The sequence below is a fragment of the Aquila chrysaetos genome, chromosome W (assembly GCF_900496995.4).
Source record: "Aquila chrysaetos chrysaetos chromosome W, bAquChr1.4, whole genome shotgun sequence".
Taxonomy (NCBI): domain Eukaryota; kingdom Metazoa; phylum Chordata; class Aves; order Accipitriformes; family Accipitridae; genus Aquila; species Aquila chrysaetos.
Genome location: NC_054457.1, coordinates 4049379 through 4057569, shown reverse-complemented (window position 1 = coordinate 4057569; position 8191 = coordinate 4049379). Strand labels below are relative to the sequence as shown.

The 8191-nt window shown below is 51.0% G+C and overlaps 1 pseudogene; it reads right to left on the bottom strand.

The window, feature by feature from the left end:
• Positions 1-5139: 5139 nt before the first annotated feature.
• On the bottom strand, positions 5140-7465 carry LOC121232740 (annotated as a pseudogene).
• Positions 7466-8191: the final 726 nt, after the last annotated feature.

Below are 8191 nucleotides of genomic sequence, written 5' to 3'. Positions count from 1 at the left end.
CTCCCTTGCCTCAACTTGAGGCTGTTTCCTCTTGTCCTATCTCCAGCCACCTGACAGAAGAGACCAACACCCACCTCACTACAACCCCCTTTCAGGTAGTTGTAGAGAGCGATAAGGTCTCCCCTCAGCCTCCTCTTTTCTAGACTGAACAGCCCCAGTTCCCTCAGCCGCTCCTCATAAGACTTGTGCTCCAGGCCCCTCACTAACTTGGTTGCCCTCCTCTGAACACGCTCCAGCAACTCAATGTCTTTCCTGGAGTGAGGGGCCCAAAACTGAACACAGTACTCAAGGTGCGGCCTCACCAGTGCCGAGTACAGGGGAACAATCACCTCCCTGCTCCTGCTGGCCACACTATTTCTGATACAGGCTAGGATGCCGTTGGCCTTCTTGGCCACCTGGGCACACTGCTGGCTCATGTTCAGCCGCCTGTCAACCAGCACACCCAGGTCCCTCTCTGCCGGGCAGCTTTCCAGCCACTCTTCCCCAAGCCTGTAGCGCTGCATGGGGTTGCCGTGACCGAAGTGCAGGACCCGGCACTTGGCCTTATTGAACTTCATACGATTGGCCTCAGCCCATCGATCCAGCCTGTGCAGATCTCTCTGTAGAGCCTCCCTACCCTCAAGCAGATCGACCCTTCCCCCCAACTTGGTGTCGGCTGCAAACTTGCTGAGGGCGCACTCGATCCCCTCATCCAAATCATCGATCAAGATATTAAACAGAACAGGGCCCAACACTGAGCCCTGGGGAACACCACTTGTGACCCGCCGCCAACTGGATTTCACCCCATTCACCACAACCCTCTGGGCTCGTCCATCCAGCCAGTTTTTCACCCAGCGAAGAGTGCACTTATCCAGGCCACGAGACGCCAGTTTCTCAAGGAGTATGCCATGAGAGACAGTGTCAAAGGCCTTGCTGAAGTCCAGGTAGATAACATCCACAGCCTTTCCCTCATCCACTAGGCGGGTCACCTGGTCATAGAAGGAGATCAGGTTGGTCAAGCAGGACCTGCCTTTTGTAAACCCATGCTGACTGGGCCTGATCCCCTTCTTATCCTGGACTTGCCATGTGAGTTCTCTCAAGACAAGCCGTTCCATAATCTTCCCTGGTACCAAGGTCAGGCTGACAGGCCTGTAGTTTCCCGGATCCTCCCTCCGACCCTTCTTATAAATGGGAGTCACATTGGCAAGCCTCCAGTCCTCTGGGACCTCCCCTGTTGACCAGGATCGCTGACAGATGATAGAGAGTGGCTTGGCAAGGACCTTTGCCAGTTCCCTCAGTACTCTTGGATGGATCCCATCAGGTCCCATAGATTTGTGAGTGTCCAGATGGTGAAGTAGGTCCCTAACTAATTCCTCCTGGATTAAGGGGGGTATGTTGTGCTCTTCATCCTTACCTTCCAGCTCAAGGGGTGGAGTACCCTGAGGATGACTGGACTCACTATTAAAGACTCAGGCAAAGAAGGCATTAAGTACCTCGGCCTTTTCCTCATCACTGGTTGCTACGTTCCCTTCTGTATCCATTAAAGGAAAGATATTCTCCTTGGGATTCTTTTTACTGTGTCGCTCTCAATTTCACATGGAGGTGAGGAGGTGGCCGATCCCGCCGCAGTGGGATCAGCCATTTCTTGGGCTTAAAACCCTAGATGAGAGCTTTTTTCAGAAAACGTGAAAACTTTTAAAAATTATTTTTTCCAAATAATTTGCTAGCCCTCCTCAGTGGCCAGCTGTATTTTCTTTTCTCCTTCCTTGAGCTTCCCAGTCCCAAGATAAGGCACACAGGAGACACAGGCGCATCTCTGGTAGTGGTAGGTATTTGCATCGCTCTTGCTGGCATTCCAAATATTCCCAGTGCCGCAAGGGAGGGAGCTCGTTTGGGTTCAGCATACCCATCTGTGTTTCCAGAAGCATCTTGCCACTTGCAGCATCACTCGGTTTTGGCCAGGACCCTTCTGCAAACCTTCCCCCACCCCGTCCCTGGTACAATCTTGCACTGCTTCTGGTTCACCCTAAAGCCAAGGGGGGATTGATAGAGGGGATGAAGGTTTAACCTAAACACAGCATCTTCCCACCACCATCTCCTCCCTGCCTTTAATGCCCAATTTTTGCTGGGCTCAACCAGCCTCTCATCACATGTCCTGGTGGGTGAGGGCCCCGTTCCCCTCCTGGGGGGCAGGATCCAGCCCTGGGTGACACAGCTGGGGTGGTTGGAGCCACCCCCATCCCGTGGGAGGGCTCCGTGGGACTTGGCCATGGGACAAGTTGTTTAGCTAAACCTATTGCCCGTTCAGGCTAATTGCTTCCTAATGCTGCCGTAATCCCATTTAAAGCAACTGGCAGCCTAGAAAGTTACTGGCTCCCAGGGGAAGGTTAAAATGACCCGGCCAGCAATGAAAAGGTCCCCCCAGCTGCAGCGTCTGGCCCAATACGTGCTTCAAGACTAATATAAAATGCTGTGTGTTTTATTGAGCCTGTGCCCAGGTGTTGTTATGGGTTTACACCTGGGCATCCCCATAGTGGAGCAGCAGGGTTTAGGTGATGCTCAGGACCACTTTCTTCTTTACCTGTCCTTTTCTGGGGAGTGAGATCTGTTCGAGGTGCAGAGGAAAATGTGCTCCGGCTTGTCACGCCCGCCGCGGGGAGAGGGTTCGGTATTTCATTCTGGATCCTTTTCTTTCTTTTTTGTTAAAAACAAGCCAACCCCTTTAGAGGGAATTGCTGCAACCAGCTTTGTTCATGCCCAAAAAGAAGGGGGGTTTCCTCACATTTGCCCAGAGCCTGTCCCTGACATGCGGGGAAGGCTTGGACCCATGGAGAGTCACCCACATATACCCACTCTTCAGCATCATCCCTTACATCCTCCCAACAGCTTTACCTTTCTCCTAGCTGGAGCATTGAATAGCCACAGCCACTTATGCCCTAACTACAGCATTTAGAAAAATAAGGGCACTCTATAATCTTACTCATTTATTCATACAGTTAAATAAAAAGAAAAAACTTTGATAATAAAATCCTTTCTTTTGAGGGGAGAGGAAGGAGGACTGTGTGTCTAACAGGGAATTTCCTCCATGACCTTTCTGACAGTGCCTGAAACCGCTGGGAGGGGATTGAAGGCACTCCTCTGGTTGCTCCCATCATTTTCATAATAAAGGGATACCAACGGGAATACTGCAATAACCAAGACATCCATCCAATATATTTTAATCATTAAGTTATTCTACAGCAAGGAAAGTCACTGGGGGAAAGACCAGAAAGGGATGGGGATTTGGGGGAGGGATTTTTGCAGCCAAATGGGACCAGGCAGCTCGTATCATCCCGAGTTGATGCATTTTTTTCCCCAGCCTGTGACGCAGGAGGGCGGCAGAGCCCTGCGTGTGGCTTTCCCACCTCTCCCCAGCACTGTGGGCATCAGCATTTCAGAAAGCTTTTTTCTTGCTGCAACAACAGCCAGAGGAGTTTTGCTGGGGCTTAGAAGCAGCGACCAAGAATGAAAGTGTTCATAAATGCTTTCTCGTCCTCAGGGAGATACATCAGTGGAAACCGCTATCCTGGAGCAGGAGGAAGCCCACGGTAAGGACCCGGAGATGGTCTGTTAACCCTGAACACTGCTGCCAGATAGAGCATTGCTTTCCCTTTCATATCCCTAGATTAAAGGGTGGGGGGGTTTTCCCTCCCCATTGCCACACCAGTGATAGCATTACTGTGGCTCAGGCTGCTTTTTCACCTTGCTTTCAGGGGCATCTAGAAGATGTTCTGGCTCGTCCCCCTTGGCACTGCTCTTGTGCTGCCATGACCATGCTGATGGGCAATGGGGGGGTCTGAGCCGGCTTTGGGGCTGCTTCACATGAGGACCAAACCAACTCTGGAGTGACCGCGATGCTCTCCAGTCCCTGTTCACTCATTATATGGACCAGCTCTGGGGCAAACCCCTAAGGAAAGGGGCTTTCTCCTGCTTTGGGGCCATGTACAGCTTTACCTTCCAGGTGCCCACTAGCAGCCCGCTGGGGTTGGCAAAGGAATCAGTCTCTCACTTTGGGAAGGGGCATCACAGCCCAGAGACCCCAGGACTCTCCTAAACTGCTCAGTCATGTCACCTTTAAACTTGCCTTTGCTTAAAAATAGGGAAGATTGGACCAAGAATGGAGAGCATTTCACAGCCAGTCCGCTTCCCCCAAGCCTGCAGGTGCTGCTGAGATGCCTTCACCCAGAAGTCACCTCCATGGGCAGAAGGATGCTGGCTCATGGACAAAAATCTCCATCAACACAGCTGATGGCATGGGAGGACATTTTCCATGGAGAAACTGAGGCAGAAGGGCACTCAGGCTGGTTTGTTACTTGTCCGAGATCTCTCAGGAGGTTGATGGCTGAGTCTTCTCTTGGGATCCGATGGATTGCATACGTTGGATCTAAATGCAGTCCCAAAACACACATGGATCTTATTAGGTCCTAACCCATGCATGACTTGGTGCTAGGTTTTGATCTTGACTGCCAGTGAGATTTCACCACATGCTAACAGGCTTGGCCAAATCCACACCACAGACATGGTTCTCAATAATTTCTTCCAAAAAAGGGGGGAAAATGGTTGCCACAGTGTTAGCAAGTGCTATAGCTTCTTTATGCTTGCTCAGATAACTCAGGCTGTGGAAAAGGCAAACTCCCCTTGCTCCTGCATCAGCACCCATGTGACGTGCAGGATGAAAATTGGGTGCCTTCCTCTTCAGGATAATCACAGACTGCTTTTTGTAAAAAAAGTACTCTGCTCTGACTGCTTCCTTCACTAAGTAAATGAAAGTTATAAATATCTCAAGGGATCAGCTATGAAACTGGATAACAAAGGAGTCCATGAAATTTCCTTTATAAATCAGAAGCATGTGTAGCATTTTTTGCTGGGAAAAAGATTACGAGCAGAGACTGTGTTTCTATACTTTATATTTGTCATACTGCAATAACCAAGACATCCATCCGATATATTTTAATAAGTAAGTTATTCTACAGCACTTGCCACACAAAACAGAGGTCACAATGTTTTCTTCAAATTTCATACTAAGGTATTTCTACTTTAAAAACTATTAAAATTCCCAGATCATTAAAGTCATTGGTTAATTAATCCCTGAGACCATTGCAAAGCTGATGGAGGAGCCTGTTAGGAAACCCAGAGGAAACAGGCGACTTCATCCAGGTCAATGGGATAGTCCGTGAGCAGCACCGGAGTCTTCTCAAACAACTCCCCCTTGTAGCTGTGCCACTTGCCCACCAGCAGGTAGACATCACGCTCCTGCTTGCCCATCTCCAGGACGGGTGCCACCATGAGGATGTCCCCAATGAGGAACTGGGAGTCGATTCTGTGAGCGGCCTCGTTGTGGGGTGAGATCCACCAGATGGGCCAGATGATGGGGTCGCCCGTGTCGGTGACCTCCCTGGCCAGCTCCAGCAGCAGCGGGGCCACTAGTGATTCATGTTGCTCTGTGAACCTCTGTGCGACCTCCACTACCTTCTTGTTGTAGAGCCAGGGCAGGATGGAGAACTACATGGAGGGCATAAAAGCCAACAGCTCCAGCCACCACATGGATAGCTCCCAGTCTGGGATCTCCACTGCCCCATCTGTCTTACTGGGGAAAAAATTCCCCCCAGTAATGTCAGTGGATATGAAGTGGTACCCCAGCACGCTGATGGTGAGCACCATGGGGATGAGGGACTTGAGGCCAAGCTCGTAGTCCCAGACGGAGTCGCGGTCAATGATGCAGAAGAAGCAGGAGATGTTCTGCGGCTGGTAGCCCACCCGCACCTCAGCCAGCTCGTAGAAGGGGATGGACATCTCTGTGTAGCACCATGGCCAGATGCTGGAGTCCAAGAGCAGCCAGAAGGTGCTGAACTGCTTGGGCAGGCAGCTGGTCTCGTCCACATCGAACTTGAAGGTTGAGATGCCGTACTTGTGGCGGAGCTGGCGCAGGTGGCTCTGGAACCAGTCCCGGGCCGCTGGGTTGGTGAAGTCCAGGATGGCCCTGATGCCGTTCCACTACTCCACCATGGCTGGCAGCCACCCTGATGGCTCGTTGATGAACAGCTGATGCTCCATCCCCACCCCAAAATTGGAGGAATTGTAGTTTATGAAAGAGTGAGTCCACAGGGTGACCTTAAACCCATCCTCCCTCAGTTTTGCAAACATCTCTGTTACATTGGGGAACTTGACAGGGTCAAAGTCAAAGTCCCCATAGGCTTGCATGCTCGGTGGTGCTGAAGCCCAGGTGGAATGGCACAGAGTCACTGATCTTGATGGCTGCCTCCTTGGAGGAGAGCCAGTAGCGCTCCAGGATGCCACCAAAGCTGTTGTGGAAGGAGTAGACGTTGCTCATCACTTAGAGCACCGGCTCCTGGTAGCCAGCCAGGTGGATGGGCCAAGTGCTGGGTGCTCATCTCTGAGCACCCATACCAGTGGGCGTTTTCCCAGAACATGGTGTGCTCCACTGCCAGGCCAGCTGCCAGCTCCTCCCAGCACACACGATAGCACATCACCGTGTCTCTGGGCTTCACTGTCTGGATGAAGAAGTTCAGCGGCCCCCCACCCGACTGCGTGCAGCTCAAAATCTCACCCTCCTTGGAGCATGACTCCAGGTCGAGGTTGCCTGTCCTGGTTTTGGCTGGGATAGAGTTAATTTTCTTCTTAGTAGCTGGTACAGTGTGTTTTGGATTTAGTGTGCAAATAATGTTGATAACACACTGATGTTTTAGTTGTTGCTAAGTAGCGCTTATCCTAAGTTAAGGATTTTTCAGTTTCCCATGCTCTGCCAGCAAGCAGGTGTACAAGAAGCTGGGAGGGAGCATAGCGAGGACAGCTGACCTGAACTAGCCAAAGGGATATTCCATACCATAGAACATCATGCTCAGTATATAAACTGGGGGGAGTTGGCCGGGAGGGGTGGATCGCTGCTCAGGCAACGTTCAGTGGGTGGTGAGCAATCGCATTGTCCATCACTTGTCTTTTCTTGGGTTTTCTTTCTTTTTTTTCTTTTTTTTTTTTTAATTATTATATTCCTTTTCATTACAATTATTATTATATTTTATTATTGTTAGTATTACGTTTTATTTTACTTTAGTTATTAAACCGTTCTTGTCTCAACCCACGAGTTTTACTTTTTTTCTGATTCTCCTCCCCATCGCACTGGGAGGTGGGGGGAGTGAGTGAGCAGCTGCATGGTGCCTAGTTGCCGGCTGGGGTTAAACCATGATATTGCCTGAGCGGAAGGCCAGACAGAAGACCACCTCCCCATGCTGGTTCCTGATGATGAAACCATCCAGCCGCAGGTCCATCAGCTCCGTCTTGAGCCGCTCCACCTTCTGCAGGGACACCAAGCCACCATCATGGCAATGAACAGGATGAGGCCCAGTACGATGGCCTCGAGCATGGGCCTCAGCTCCTTGGAAGGCTTCTGCTTCACTGGCATGAAGTTCTCAGGCAGGAAGGTGTACATGATGCTCTCTTTTCTCTAGTGCTTTTTGCAGAGGAGTGGGAAGGAAGATGTCTTTGCAGCAAGCCTGGGGCTCTCAGGAGAAGAAAACGGACTGTTAGGAGAGTTCCCACCTCCACCAAGTCCCGGAGCACCCATCTCTGAATAAGAAGAGGTTATAAATAGTCTCAGAAGAACCTCTGAATCAGGGGACCTCTTGTCATCCCTTTGCCATTTCAATTGCAGCAGCTCCTCCCAGCCCACCGCCACTGGGCTGTGACATGCCAGGTGCTGTATGTGGAGTACCAGACACCATCTCCGATTAACCTGGGCAGACAACACATGTGGAGAAGAGCCTGAGCCCCACGTGGAGAACAACCCCGGGGCAATAAGTGCCAAATCATTGCCATAATTATTATTTTTTGGGGGAAAGAGGTTCAGCGAGGTAGGAGCAGAGACTGGGAGGGGGCAGGAGGAGGCTGGGCAGGAGCTGGATCAGCCCACCGACAGCATCTTTAACAGACAGGGCTAATTAAAAGCCATAAAAGACACCACATAATAAATTTCCAGGCAGCTGCTCCTAATTTTAATCAAACTGCCTCCCTGGAAGATTTAATTCAGCTCATCCACAGCGCTGTTCCCTCCCCATCCCCTGTGTGCCCTGGCTGCTCCAGCCTGGGGATGCTTCGCAGTGAAGGTGGGTAAATCCCAGCTTCTCCACAGCCCCTGGCTGGCCAAATGGGGGCAGGG